Here is a 16,129-nt window from a genome sequence, read left to right as displayed (position 1 = left end):
GGTTGGCAGCCCTAGTTGCGAGGTCCACAGCATCTCAAATCCCTCAGACCACAGGCCTGCATCTGACCACACAGTTCCTCTGACAGCATTTCTGTTTGCAGAAGAGAAGGAGCTGATGCTGGTACAATGGCTGGCTTAGAATGGGCACAGGGATGAGTCTGTTTTGGTCACACAACTCCATAATGGCCCTCTGTTCTTGAACCCAGTTCTAGCCTGTGTGAGTTTTCCCCCCTTCCCTCATACAGATGAATGGAGAGATTGCAGAGTTAATTTTACTACTTGCAAGAGGGAGCATTTGGCCCAGATCCTAAACCCCATGAGAACTTTTCAATTCATCAATATGAATCCAAGTTAATCTTCATCTTAATGTCAAAAATCATAGAGAAGCTTTTCACCACTGCCCTGTTTGGAAGATTAAGTGATTTCTGATGAGCCGGTATCATTACTCCTTAAGACTTCATCTTGTGGACAAATACAAAGGTAATTGAGTTCTCTCGGGCCAAGATTAAGCACAATTGGATGGCAACCATGAGAGGCAAAGCACCTCCAAGGAGATGCCTTGGAGATATAGCAGATGTCTGCCTCACATTTAAATTGGCAATGCTACTTCATTTTGGGGGCCCAGCCCATAGTTCAGACTCAAAAACCCCAGATTCATTTTCACCTTTTCCCCATTCCGTGAGTGTTTATTTCCACACCATTTTTTTCCAGGTAATTTACACTATTTTTCATTCCTTTTTGCATCAACTGGGTGAAAATGGCAGCAAATGGCATCAATAATGCCATGAAAGAAATACTTTGGGAACACCAGCAAAATGGGTGAAATGAAAAAGATCACCAACACAATAGGGGGGGGGGGGGCGGGAAACCCAAACCAGGCATATCTGTATATTCCTAATTTAACTTTCGATAAAAATTCACAACTTGACAAGTGTGCTCAATGAGATGGGAAGGGTGCAAAAGCAGGGCAAATGAGATGGGTTGCCAATTATAGATTTTGAATGAAAAGTCATTTATTTAATTGTAAAATCCAGTTTTGCTGAAATTATGGTGATAGTGATGAATGAGATTTATATAGCTGTGTAGAATGTTGAGAATGATTACCTGCATTATAATTCAGCTAATTAGGGATGAGACCAAATTTTGCACAATGTCTGGTTTTATTTTAATATCCCCATTCTGCCCATATTTGTCAATCAAACTATACTTCTTTATTTTCACACCAGCCTCTTTTTCCTCACTCTGAATTTCTCCCGTTAAAATTAACACATTTTAAACTTTTTTGCATCCATATATAGATATTGCTATAGATATAGAGAGAGATGATTTATTGATGCACAAACATTACAAAATGTGTACATTTTATGGAGAAAATCCATAATGTGGAATTAGAGACCTGCATGAAAACAGAGACTTGTACAAGAGAGCAGTATTGAATTAGGGATCTTTTGATCGAAACAGCAGGGATGAGAAATTCAAAATCATTACTATGAGCCAGCAGATAATGCAAGCAAGAGACACGAACATTGACCAAGCAGCAAAGTGTGATATTGATCTTGCTACCAAATGTCAGATTCAGGCAAAACAGCAGCCATCCAGGGTTTAATCCTGAATGAGAGGGCTGACCTAACATGTATCACTGAAACCTGGCTGGGGGGAGGGGGGAGCAATAAACACCTCAGTGATGCAACAGCGTAGGACTGGTGAGCAGGGAGAAGGTGTCACTATAGTCTATCAGGGTTTTATCTCCCTGGCTTGATGCCCTGTCCAGGACTTTGCCAGTATTAAGAGTGTGTGCCTAGTGTTGACAGTGCTAGACAGGATTGGGATTCTCTTGGTGTACTGCCCACCCCACTCTCCAATCACCTAGGCTGGCTGAACATCTGTGCTGAGCCTACCTTCTTGGGAGCAGCTCAGGATTTCTTAGTTTCTATGATAACCATGGGCCTGTGTCAGCTAATAACAGGCCCACACACTGTGCAGGTCACAGCCTTGATCTAGTGTTTTGCTCTGGGCAGGAAGAAGGTGATCTGATGATGGGCAGCACTTTCCCTCTTTTCCTGCAGCCTCTGACACGACCACCCTTCTCTCTAGCGGGGATGGTCTCAGCTGTCCTTCCCCCCCCCCCCGGCTAGAGCCTTGCTGTTTCATATACAGGGGATGCCCTGCCCTCTTGCCTCTGCCCACCCCCATGGCCCCACCCCTTCCCAAGAACATAAAAGGGCCATCAGAACATTCCCAGCTGGAGGCCTTCTCCCCGGCTTGGCCTTCAGCTGAGGCTGTCTCTTTTCCTCTTTAGGGAGCATGTTATCTGGTGGCATCTGCTCCACCCAGATGATCCTCCAGACAACCACAAGATGTCATGTCGGTCTGCCAGCAATTTGGGGTTGCTTCTGTGCTTCAGCATCTTGCTATGGCTGAGCTTTGCCGGCATCGGGTCGCTTGCTTGGGAGATCCCTGGCCAGCTAGGTATGGGTGCTGGTGGGAGGGTTGGCTCCCAGGTCGGGCTCTGCCTCTCAAGGGGCCGGTGGGGTAGTTGAGAGTCCCAAGGCGGGCTGTGTGGCCCTTGTCACGGAACAGGGGCTGTGGATGATGAAAAGAGCAAGACAGCTAGGATGACAATGGAGAGAGACTCAGGACAAATCCAAGAAGGCACAGGCTGGAGCTCATTTTAAAGCCTATAGCATGGTGGTGATGGCAGCATCTGCACAATATAGACCCGCAAAATTCTTCTGAGTGGTCACTAGGGTTGCCAACCTCCAGGTACTAGCTGGAGATCTCCTGCTATTAGAACTGATCTCCAGCTATTAGAGATAAGTTCACCTGGAGAAAATGGCTGCTTTGGCAATTGGACTCTATGCCACTGAAGTCCCTCCCCTCCCCAAACCCCACCCTCCTCAGGTTCCACCCCAAAAACCTCCTGCCAATGGCAAAGAGGGACCAGGTAGCCCTATTAGATGGCTGAGATAGCTAAAGCAGGACTCTGAAAATGATTAAAATGGATGAGTAGGTTCACCTAACAGAAGGTGGTACTTATGATATGCTGGCCTCAAGCGGTATAGGACTTCAAAGGTCAATAACAGCACCTTGAGTTGTGGTGCCAGAACTTTAGAACTCCCTCCCCAGGGAGATTCAGCATGGTGTAGTTGTTAAGTGTGGTGGATTGGAGTGATGGACTGGACTCTGATCTGGAGAATCGGGTTTGATTCCCCTCTCCTCCACATGAGCTGCAGAGGCTAATCTGGTGACCTGGATTTGTTTCCCTACTCCTACAAATGAAGCCAGCTGGGTGACCTTGGGCTAGTCACAGCTCTGATAGAGCTCTCTCAGCCCCACCTACTCACAGGGTGTCTGTTGTGGGGAGGGGAAGGTAAGGTGATTGTAAGCTGGTTTGATTCTGCCTTAAGGGGTATGAAAGTCAGCATATAAAAACCAACTCTTCTTATTATTATTCTTTTTCGTCTTCGTCTTCATCTTCGTCTTCATCTTCTTCTTCTTTCCCCCTCTACCATTGTCTTCTACCAGTGTGTGAAGACTTTGTTTTCTTTGTCATACCCCTGATAATTTTATTGTCCCTTCTCCTTGGTTGTGTTCTTATGTGTGTTTATGTTTTTGATTATATTACATATACTTTGATTATATTACATATACTTTTTATATGTACTTTATTAAAAATATTTTTAAAATGTTGAAATATTTCACTGTTTTGAGGTTTGCTGCCTTGGGGACACTGTTTGAGTTGAAAGGCAGCATAGAAATGTTTACAATAAATAAATAAAGAGGACTGTGATGATAGGTACAAAGCCAAAGCACTGAAACCTATTCCTATTTAGGAATTGCTTTTTGATTCCCATATAAGCAGAGAACGCTCTCATTTTCCTGTGTTACGAACTTCTCATTGAGACAGTATGCCAGCAATGCCTTTCTGCTATTTTCATTGGCTATACTAGATTGTCTCTGTAACAGAGAATAAATTAATCAAATCTGGTATTAAAAATGGAAACTCAGAAATCAAGTAGGGGACCATTTCAACCTCCTCCCCAGACATTCAATAGTAGACATTCAGTGTCCAGTAACAGATTTGAATGCTGCAATGTTTCAGCAAAAGTAAACAAAAAATTAGTTTTAGGGGAGGAACTGTTGTGCTGGCATTCATATCTATATTTGATACTATCAGACTTGAACTCAGTAGGGATTGGAAGTTTTCAAACTGAAGGTCGCCCCGGGTAGAGGCTTCATTTCCCCACATCGTGACCATCTCTTTAAATCAAATTTTTGATGACTATATTAAAGGACTGTTCACAGAAAGTCATTTGCCACCAAAAGAAATGTTTTCCATGCCTTATTTTTCTTGCATTTAAACCGTTTCCCTCAGTTTGGAAGGTAATTTGCATGGACATCATGCAAAGAGACCCAGATACAAATGGAGTCCCCAGACTCTGAGGCACCAGCCTGCTAATCGGCTCTTTCCATCAGTCCTTAGAAACGCTAACCTTCTGAACCTGAAAACCAGTCGACAGCTGGGCTCTCACAAATGCCTGGAGGATGGGGGTGACCCCTTTGTGAGCCCATAAAATTGGACCCCTGTCCCAAACTTCACTAAACTCTGTTGTCTGTCTAAGGAGAGTCCCTTGCAGCTATGCTGCAAATTTGGTGACTCTACCTTGAACCCCCCAAGAGCCTTGAAAATAAATGACATAGACTATAATGGAACGTTTTTTTTTTTTTTTTTTTTTTTGAAACCTGGAAATAAAGCCAAATACCCATTTACTGGTATGGGTATTCAGCTTATTTCAGGTTTACAAAAAAAAATTCAGGCCCAGTAAACCCAAACCTGGAATTTAATGTTTGTTTGTTTTTTGCACATCCTTAGAAGTGGCTAACCCACTACAGAAAGTAACTGGCCTTCCTCATAGTTTACAGTCTAAAGAGGTCTCTGAGTTTTTTTCAGTTGGAATATCATGGCTTTCCCAGTTAACAGGTTTGGCAAACAAACATACTGAGCTTGACAGCCATGGTCACTTCTGAATTGAGCCTCAAATCTGTTCAGCTCCCTAACATCAAAGTCAAGCAGCTGTCTTAAACAGCTTTGCAGAGCTGTTGTGGTTGAGTTTCACTTCCTTGTCTTATGTGTCATTTTGCATCTTCACAGGAGGTGAAATTGATTTTCCCCCAAGGTCATGGGTGAATGGGTCAGGTAATTAAATGATGTGAGGATGGCAGTGTGCCATTCCCACTGGTAGAAACTGACAATTTAGTCTGGGCCCAACCCAATCGATTGAAATGGCCAGATCTAGAATGCTGCTATCGATAATAAGAAAAAGCCTCCTTCTATGACTCTGCTTCTCTCCACAAACTGCAACACTTTGCCAAATACATCAGAATTTCATTCAGTTGCACCTTATGTACCTCGACTATGATGATGCACTTACCAATCATCTTAATTTAGGGTTCCCACAAAAATGCAAGGATATAATGCCTTAGCAATGTGTGTGACTAGTGGTGACTGTCTTTCAGATACCTACTACTTAGACATTAAACTCAGTTTGGCTAACACCAGCTGTAAACTAAAAATGAATATATAATGGAGCAGCAGTTGCTGCTGCAGCACTAACAGTAGTATCTATGGGCTGGAGAGAGGGCTTTCTACATCTTGCCAATATTGCCTACAGGGGATGATAGAAGCTGTAGCTTCTTAAACTATCTCATTCAGTTCTGAAGAGTTAGGAAGGGAATGTTGGGGAACTGGAATTGTAACCTTAATGAGCCCTCCACTTAGCGTTGCCAAGTCCAGGTTGGAAAATACCTGGAGATTTGGGGGGCGGAGCCTGAGGAGGGAAGGGTTTGGGAGGGGAGGGGATTCAATAGGGTATCATGCTATAGAGTCCACCTTCAAAAGCCACCATTTTCTCCAGGTGAACTGAGCTCTGTCACCTGGAGATGTGTTGTTATCTCAGGAGATCTCCAGCTACCACCTGGAGGTTGGCAACCCTATCTCCACTACTGTAGTTTATCTGGCTCCCCCCCCCCTTGCAATGGTACAGTTTGTTATACAGAAATAACAGAAATCGGGCAAGAGAGGGTGAGGACGTCCATTAGTGCATGTAAAGTTTCAAGCCTCCATTCTGAGCATTTGCAGCAGCTACAAAAGGTTTTTGAGCATTTGACAGGGGAGCTCACAAAAGGGATTGTTGTAGCCTGGGGAGGGTTTCACCCTTCTTTAGCCCTAAAGACATTCCTCCTTAGCTTCCAGTACACCAGTGCTTCCATATCTTCTCTGGCCTGGCTACATGTATCTCTAGCCCAGCCCATCATTACCACAAGTTCCACTGGGTTGCCAACCTCCTGATGGGGCCTGGAGCTTTCTCAGAATTAAAATTGATCTCCAGACTAAAATAGGGGGAAAGGCTGCTTTGGAGGAGGGTCCGTATGGCATTATACCCTGCTGAGGTCCCTCTTCTTCCCAAACATCACCCTCTTCAGGATCTACCCTCAGATCTCCAGGAATTTTCCGACCCAGAGTTGGCCTGTGCAAGGAACGGCAAATAACAGTTTACCGACCCTGAATTCCACCTGTGCAAGGAACGGCAAATAACAGTTTACCACTTGCAAACTGATGTTTTATTTTTATTCTCATAACACTGCATGGCAAAATGTTCTTAATTCAGCTTTCAGAAACAGGCCTCTGATATCAAAACAGTTAATGCTTTTGATGTGCTTTGCAACCCTCACAAGGAGCATGAAGCGGAAGTTACCCATGGCCCAGTATTCTCCAATTGGTATTATAAAATCAATTTTTCCTCAATTTAGAATGAAGGCTCCTAGGAGGTTCTCTGCAGCGAAACATAAATGTAGGGAATTTAGGATAATATTCTAATTTAATATCCTGGCAGGACTCCTGTGTTCTCCGCCACACATGACTGCCACTCGCTCCTTGTGAAACACTTCCTGCAAATGTCAGACACAATTAATTGCATTTAACATAAGCTACTTACATACGTTGCAAGACACGCCACTGGGCATATTTTTAAATCAAAGAGAACCGTGTCCTTTTGACCAAATTAGTGCATAAAATGCATAAATAATAGTCATACAAGTGTGATATGGTATTTGGTTATTTTCTCTGTTTCTGAGTTCTGTTACGGTTAGAATGGAAAGAGCGCTAAACTTATGCCTGAAAGATTCGGGATAAAGCGAATATTCTCCTTTGCCAAAGTCTCATATCTTTGCCAAAGTCTGCCTGGATCTCATATCAAACTGCAAAGATATTTATTTTTTCTGTAGCCAAACCAATGCATTCGGAATCCCCCATTGTTCCATTGCTTTATTTCTTAATTTTGCACTGAGTGCAGTTGGCCACTTTATGCTCCTTCAGAATGATCCTTTACACCTCTCCTCCTGCCCCGGTATATTCGAGATATGCATGGGTGTCCATTAATAAACACTGCACAGACGGCAGGTTGGATCCCTCCCAATGCAGCCCACTGATCTCCACTAAAAAACTGTTCCAGAGGAAAGGGTACCCCGAGAAACAATGTGAGGAGGGTCTGTAGCAGAAAGGGGAAATCAGTGGACATTATAAATTTAATCTGCATTGGGGCAATGACTGGCAATGGCTATTTCCTTATATCACTCAGTAAATTGTTGTGTCCACAGTATAAAACAATGACAACAATAAAAATTTGCAGTGATAATAATGTAACAGAAAAACTCTGTGGAGACTTATTTGCACTAAACCAGTGACTTGCATGCAAGTCACCAGATGATAAACATAAGAGCGTAACTCACCCTATGTTATATTTGGTGAAACTCTTAAATTGAGGGGAAAGGGACCACAGTTTTGTATGTCTGACAACTGTATTTCTGGCTAGATTGTAATTTGTGGTTGGTATGCAATACCTTGTTTCTAAACAGCACTGTGATGTCTGTTCATGTGATTCATTAAAGTTCCGAACACTTTCCTGCTTGCATGGATTGAGTGTAATGTAATTAATAAATTGTTTAGCTTGAAATGACAATTTAATAACTGGCTTTCCAAAGTGGCTAGATCATGAGCCATGCAGTGATTATGACTACAGATGTTTGTATCTTCCCATTTGCAACTCGGAAATACATGTAAAACCTGCCACTCAGTTATTTCTTGCAGAACCTAGCAGCTATGTTTAAACTGAAGCATGGCTACCTAATAGGCAGATAAGCACTTGGATCCAGTAATGCACAAACGAAAACATAAACTTCCAGTAAAGAGCCTAGGGTTATACTGAATCTAGCAGTACTGCTGGAGAAGCTAGTTAATGCAGCTACAAAAAAACAATTTATTTCCAACTTTATTTATCCCTGAAGATGGCACCCTACCTAGACTTGGTTGATCTGGCCACCTGAATCCATGCCATGCTAAAGCTGAGATTAAACTCCTGTAATGCACTTGGCAAAAGTCTGCCCTTGAGTAAACTTGGATTATGGTGCTCTGTAGGAGATTTTTTTTAACAGCTGGGAAAACAACAGTTTCTAGTGATTCCTAAAGCTACTCTACCCCACTTTCCGTTTTTCTGGCTGCTGCTTCCCCCCATGTCCCCCATGTCCCCACCCCAAAGCCTCCTGCTGGTAGTACAGCTGGCAACCCAAACTTGGTGACCTCAGTTGGTGCAGAATGCTGCAGCTCAGCTATTAATCAGGAACTAGGAAGAACCTGCATATTACACCCATTCTACAGTCACTCCATTTGCTGCCCATGAGTTACTGGGTTCAGTTCAAATTGGTAGCTATTTCATATGAAGTCCTTCATGGGCAGGGTCTATCATATCTGCAAGATAGGGCTGTCCCCCCGCAAAAAAAAAAAAAAAATCAGTAAATTTCGGGTTTGAGTTTATTGGGCCTGTTTTTTTTTTTTTTTTTTTTTTTTTTTTGTGTAAAACTGAAATAAGCTGAATACCCATACAGGTAAATGGGTATTTGGCTTTTTTACTGGGTCCATTATACTCTATGGAATTTATTTTTGAGCCTCCAGAGGGGGCATTTTCTAGGGTAGAGTCACCAAATTTGCAGCATAGCTGCAAGGGACTCTTCTTAGGCGGACACCGAAGTTTGGGACAGGAGGTCCAATTTTATGGGGCATTGTCAAGGACTGGCAGAAAGAGCCGATTTGCAGGCTGGCACCTCTGGGGGCTCCATTCATATCTGGGTCGCTTTGCATTATGTCAATGCAAATTAGCTTCCAAACTGAGTGAAATGGCATAAATACAAGAAAAATAAGGCACAGGAAACAATTCTTTTGGTGGCAAATGACTTCCTGTGAACACTCCTTTAATATAGTCATCAAAATTCTGATGTCAAGAGATGGTCACGATGCGGGGAAACAAAGCCACTACTCAGGGTGACCTTCAATTTGAAAGCAGGTTTTCATGGGGGGGGGGGATATTGGAGCCAGCCAAAGTCTCAACCAAGGCAGCTGTTCTGAAGAAGATTGTTCATCCACGCGGGTGAGGGAGTCTTCTTCAGAAGCCTGGTCAGCAGCCCTCTGGATGGGACTGGGTGAACCCTGTCTTTTACATGACTCTTCAGCTTGCAAACTATTCTTCTGTTGGGTGATGTACCTGGAAGGTTTGTCAGACCAAGGCTCTGATAACACAACCCCTACCTCAAAAGGGGCCCCAGAGATGGGGTTCTAACAAAACCACTGCTCTGTCTTCTATTTATGTAAATCCATTTTCTGCATAGTTTAGCATATTGTGTCTAATATTTTCAACTTTATTTCAAATTTCTGTAATTCTAATCCGATTGCTTTGCTTATTAGATGTCACATCCTGTGGACTGATTGACTTACACTATAATCTGCCTTGAGGCTCAGAGAGAAAAGCAAACTAACTAGAAGGAGATAGGAGTAATGTCCTCTTTGTTGCCAGTCTCTTTAAAGACACTAGCCTACTGTATCCTGAACCAGCTGTAGCTTCTGGGCTATCCTCAATGGCAGGCCCACGCACAGCTTGTTACAGTAGTCCAACCTGACATAATGGAGCCATGTCCATTTTAGGCATATTCACGGTGAACACTTTTGTTACCACTGGTAGCTTAGCAAAACGTTTATGTTCAGAGGCAGCTGGGGACAAAACACAGTGGCAGTCTTTCATGCTTAGCTTGTGACTCTCTATATGTATCTGGTTGGCCTCTTTTAAAACAAGATTCTAGACTAGATGGACCTTGGATCTGAACCAGCAGGACTCTTCTGGTGATGTAATATCCCTGGTTCAAGACAAGATTTACTTACAGTCTTATTGATAAAGGAGACCTAATTTAATTTGGAAGGAAAAAAAAGCAAAACAAATTCTTAGCCAGGGTAAGGGAGGGGGGAAAAAACACTGACAGGTCAAGGCAAGAAGGCCATTTTCTGAGTTAATTTATATCTTTGTGGAAGGGACGACAAATGTGAAAAGAGCAAAGCAGATAATAATGTTCCTGGTGACAGAATGTTACCTCTTCTGACATTAAAAAGTAATATGTTTTAGCTCACATAAATGTTATCAGTGGTGAAGTGTGATGAGGAAATCTTAGTCATATGTCAGTGACATTCCTGATTCAAATTATTACCCTTGCATGAAATGGATTCTTCACATCAAGAAACATTGGAAAAAAGAATCTAGTTGTGTTTTTTCCCCCTTTTACTTTGTGCAACCCCCTCCCCCCAAAAAAAAACCTTTCAGCGGGTCAAGACCTCTTAAACATGGATTGCAAGAGACCAAAAAGAGGCTGTTCTTATCTAACCTTTTTATTTCCAAGTAAGTTAAAAAAAAATAGCCTTTTCTTCTCACAAGTAATGGCCAATTGACACCATTATTTTTGAGGCCAAAAAAGTTCATTGCAGGGTGACTTCTCCCTTCCGTAGTTTAGAATGGTCTTTGGAAATTTACAGGAGTTGCCTTCTTCCTCCCTGAAAGCAGCTGATCCCTGAGATGGTATTTCAAAACTTAGTGGGGAGTAGTATCCACCTCACAACAGACATGGTTCAGATAACATGAGATTATTCTTCAACCAAGAAATCAGAAGGAGACTGAGAGTGAGAAGGGCAGCTATGAAGGAGCTAGAAAAGATCCTTAAGTGCAAGGATGTGTTGCTGGTGACCAAGAGCAAGTTCATTCATGACATAGTTTTCCCCATTATTATGTATGGACATGAAAGTCGGACAATGAAAAAACCTGACAGAAAGTTGATTCATTTGAAATGTGGTTTTGGAGGAGAGTTTTATGGATACTGTGGACTGCCAAAAAGACAAATAAGTGGATTCTAGATCAAATCATGCTTGAACTCTCCCTAGAAGCTAAAATGACTAAACTGAGGCTATTGTATTTTGGTCACATTATGAGAAGACAAGAGTCATTGGAAAAGATAATAATGCTAGGAAAATTTGAAGGCAGCAGGAAAAGAGGAAGACCCAACATAAGATGGATTGACTCAATAAAGGAAGCCATGGCCCTTAGTTTGCAAGTCCTGAGCAAGAATGTTAATGATAGGATGTTTTGGAGGACACAGGGTCGCCATAGTTGGAAGCAAGTTGATGGCACTGAACATGCACATATTCCTCAAGTGCACTTATCTTTCAAACCAACTCACCACTTTGTGATTTAACATCCCGGTAAGGTTATAAGGTACAAGATATGCCAACCTTGCTGAAGCTCAACATGTCTAGGTTGCTGTAATGTTTGGAGTTCACACTTCACATGAACACACACATGAATACACAAAGTTTCCTTATACTGAATCAGCAGTGGGACTCTAATCTGAAGGACTGGGTTTGATTCCCCACTCCTCCACATGAAGCCTGCTGGATGACCTTGGGCCAGCCACAGTTCTCTCAGAACTCTCTCAGCCCATGCAGAGGCAGGCAATGGCTCTTGCCTTGAAAACACTACAAGGTTGCCACAAGTTGGCTGTGACTTAACAGTACAGCACACACACCCACACCAAATAAGACTTTGGGTTTAGGTGGCTCAATATTCTGCCTGGCAGTAGACCTTGAGCCATGAAAGGTCCTTCTAACATTCTTGTATCTGAGATCCCTTAACTGGGATTAATAACCGGGGCCTTTGACATGCAGGAAGAACAAAGTAGGAATACGATAAACCTTGTGGCGGGCAGTTGAGCATGCTACAGTCAACTACTTGCAGGCAGAGCCTTGAATCTTCCTGCTTCACCACAGTCGGCCCTGGGCAGCTGCCAAATGGTCTATTGGAAAGGGTGGAAGTATGTGGGGGTCTGCTGAGTGTCAACAGGGTTCACAAGAGGAGGCCCACCCAACTAGCAGGCAGCCAGAAAGGCCATTGAAGGGCCAGTTCCCTGGGCATCAGGGAGTAAATTGAGCAAGTGAGTGCTCAGGCATCTCCAGCAGTCAGGCATGTTTCATGTGCTTCCTCTGTTGTTTGTGCAGTTAGGATTATGACGATGACATAGGGTTGCCAACTTCCAGGGGATCTCCCGCTATTGCAACTGATCTCCAGGCAACAGAGATCATCAGTTCCCCTGGAGAAAATGGCCACTTTGGCAACTGGACTGTATGGCATTGAAGTCCCTCCCCTCTCCAAACCTTCCCCTCCCAACCCAGAGAAGGCAACCCTACGATGATGCCAAGTTCTCAGGAACCTGGCATCTGTCAGGCTTCAGCAAATTCACGGCGTTTGCATCGTTTAAACTAGAGATGCTAGAGACTGAAATGGAGGGGGGCATTCTCCATGTGACACATGTATTCTATCCTGAAGTGAGCAGTCAGATCTTTCTAAACTGAAACAATGCCCCAAATTTGCTGTTTCGTTTCGGCTCAGGGAAAAAAAAAACACAAATTACCCCAAACACCCCTAAAATTTTGGTATGGCAAAAAATTTATATCCTGAAATTTTGAGAATATTTGAGCATCAGTAGTTTACCAGCTGGCACACAAGGGAGGAGAGCCAGCTGGAGCCCTGTGGTGAAAGCCAGCCAAGGTGCAGGCTCTCCCTCACAGATAGAAGAAGCAGAATGAGCAGCGAGAGAGGAGGGAGAGACAGTAAATGCGTTGAGGCTAAGCTACCAAATCACAGATGTTACAGAAGCCCTTTGAGCACCCTTTCAACCTTCACTGTTTTCGGTGGGCAGTAGACCTGGCCTCTGGACTGGAAGATGGGTCTGTTGCCTGCCAACAACAATGGAAGGCATTTAAAGATTAAGGATGTCTAAAGAGCCATGGCAGCATTGGTGATTTGGTGGCCCAGCCTTGGCACACACACACACTCTCTTTTCTTTTCCCCCATGATGCTCCTGCTGCCTGCAAAGGGGTGCAGGAAGCCACAGCCAGTCTGGCTGCTGCCAGTAAAGTCAAGCACTTCCCAAAATTCTACTTTAGCTTCCTTTGTTTTTTTCAAGATTTTGCTGACATTCCTGAACCTCAAAACTGTTCTAGAAATGAATCCCCACAATGATACCAACACTCCTGACATTTTATGAAAACAAAAAGAATGGCCTTAAGAAAAAGCAAATTTAAAATAAAACATTTTAAAGTGCACACCCCTACTTTCCAGTGATATCCTGAGAACCATCCAAGGTCCAAGAACCTTGCTGTGAACCCACCACTGAAATCCAAAATACAGCCTACAGCTCTCTGCCACCCTCACACACCTTGGCCCCAATGTGTGTGTGTGTGTGTGTGTGTGTGTGTGTGTGTGTGTGTGTGTGTGTTTTGGGGGGGATTTCATGGTTCATCACTGATGTTCAAGCATCAATGCAAGTAGCAGGCAATGAGCCTTTAATTCTAGGTCTAGGGCTGTAAGACTTGTCTTTTTAGTACCAAGCAAAGGATACATTACATTACTTTCCCAAGGCAGTATATCTGTAACCTGTACAAAATTAAAGACACAAAGGTTCCCATGAGTCCAAAGCATCCCACTCACAGAGGAGGCTGCCTGGTCTGCGTGATTCAGTGCTCTGGTCTGTAAGTGTGCCTCCTTCCAATCCTTTGTCAACCCCAAGAACAGTGATTCATGCAGAAACACAGGGGTTGGGCAGGCTTTTTTCCCCTTTCAGGCTCTGGAAGTGAACCTTTCAGGTGTAAGAGCAAAATGTGCCTTTCATTTTAATTCAGGAACAACAAGAGTGTGTCGAAGTTAGCAAAAGTTTGAGAAATGCTGCCTTCAGGGTTTTCATAGATGAGGCAAGAAACTGCCAGCATGGAAACACAATTTCCTTCTGCTAAACCATGCATAGATCAATGTGAAAATATATTGATACCATTTGACTCACAATACAAATACAACTCCGGCAGTTCAGCTCATGAGGACAAAGCAAACAAGGCAAAATCCTGGACACAGTGCCTGAAAAGGCATAGATCCTCCCCCATTACTACAACTGTCCCAAGTATGTATGCCCTTTACTGTGATATATAGACCCTCCCTGCAATCAATAATCAGCAAGCATGATTAAGTTTTCCACCTGCATAATAAGGATCAAAGGAAGCCCTGCTGGTTTGTGCACAGGTCCATTTGCTTTTACAATTGGAGCCTTTGATGGATGTGTGTGTCTTGCAAAATAACACATGTAGGAAGCTAAAGGCAGGACTTTGACATGCAGACAGGTTTATTGGCTGGTCCCAACAAGGAGGAAAGAGGGGGGAAATACAAAATAAACACAAAGTAAGTGGAGAAAGCCTTACCGCAGAATTGGTGTGGTCACCAATCAACCTGAGTATTATTCCGCTTTGAAACGAGAGCCAGGATCCATTCAATTGTAGGACTATTTCCATACCTGGTCTATGGAAATGTATGGAATCGTGTTTCTTAATCAGCAGTGGGAGTTGAGTTTGAATTTGTTGACCCCGCTGTTCTGACTTAAAATTCTGATTGCCTTTCGCTCTTGTGAAAAATAAAACCCACCTTTTAAAAAGTTTTTGTCATGTTCTGTTCCTTGAATTTTTTTGCAGCCACATCAATGAAATTTTCAGTATTATTTGCAAATCAGCACTGTGCATATAAGTATTTGCCATGCTCACATACGAATATGCTGTTTTGTTGGATATAGTAATGGCTTTGAACAATAGAGCTGGAAACACTGCCCACTGGGAGATCTTGCACGGTAGGACAGGAAACAGAAAGGAGAAGGGAGGATATTTGCCCTGGACTTAGGCTGACTTGCTGAGTGATGCAGCAGTTGCCATGCCAGTCAAGATCAACAACAAACCTGGTTTGAAATTTAAATTGTACTCCGTTGCTTGATACAACAGTATAAATTGTGTGAAAATTCCATACAACATGTGTACCCAACAGAAACAAATCCACAAGAGAACCAGCCAGCTTGGTGTAGTAGTTAAAGTTTTAGACTACAATCTCAGACATAAGTGTTCAAATCCCCACTCTGCTATACAGCTGTCAACCTCCAGGTGGAGGGTGGACTCGGTGGCATTATATCCCTGCTGAGCTCCCTCCCCTCTCCAAACCCCACCCCCACAAGCACTACCCTAAATCTCCATAAATGTCTCAATCCAGAGTTGGCAACCCTACTCTGCTATGAAATTTGTTAGGTGGACTTGGGCCAATCATACTTGGGAGAGTAACACAGAGGAGAGAAGAGAACCATATGCTCCCCTGAGTTCCTTTGAAGTTCAGGATAAAAATGTAATAAATAAAACCTACAGCAAAAAGCAGAGGAGAGAGGAGAACCATATGCTCCCCTGAGTTCCTTTGAAGTTCAGGATAAAAATGTAATAAATAAAACCTACAGCAAAAAGCAGAGGATCAAAACTACTGTGTGGCCCCACCAGGGAGCAGCTGGTCAAAGGATGTGCGTTTGGCAAAGCCAAACTGCCCCCCTCTCCAAAATACCGGTAAGGTATTTTCCAGGGCAGGGTTCTCTGAAAAAATGGTAGCATTTAAAGGGAGCTGAAACACAGGTGCTTTAATTGTGCCAAATTTTCCCCGCCCTGGTAACAGGGAATACTCCCTCCTCTCCACTTCATTTACCTGGTAGCTGCCACTGCCTCCAACCTCGATGTGGAACTCAGGCGGCGCCAGGTTCAGAGGTACATGAGGAGAAGGGAGGAGGGACTTGAGGTAAAATAGGGGAGGGGAAGAGGGGGAGATAGGAATAAAATTCAGATTCAGGTTTAATTAACCCATTT

This window comes from Euleptes europaea, chromosome 13 (assembly GCF_029931775.1).
Source record: "Euleptes europaea isolate rEulEur1 chromosome 13, rEulEur1.hap1, whole genome shotgun sequence".
NCBI lineage: Eukaryota > Metazoa > Chordata > Lepidosauria > Squamata > Sphaerodactylidae > Euleptes > Euleptes europaea.
Note: the sequence above shows the minus strand (reverse complement) of the source record.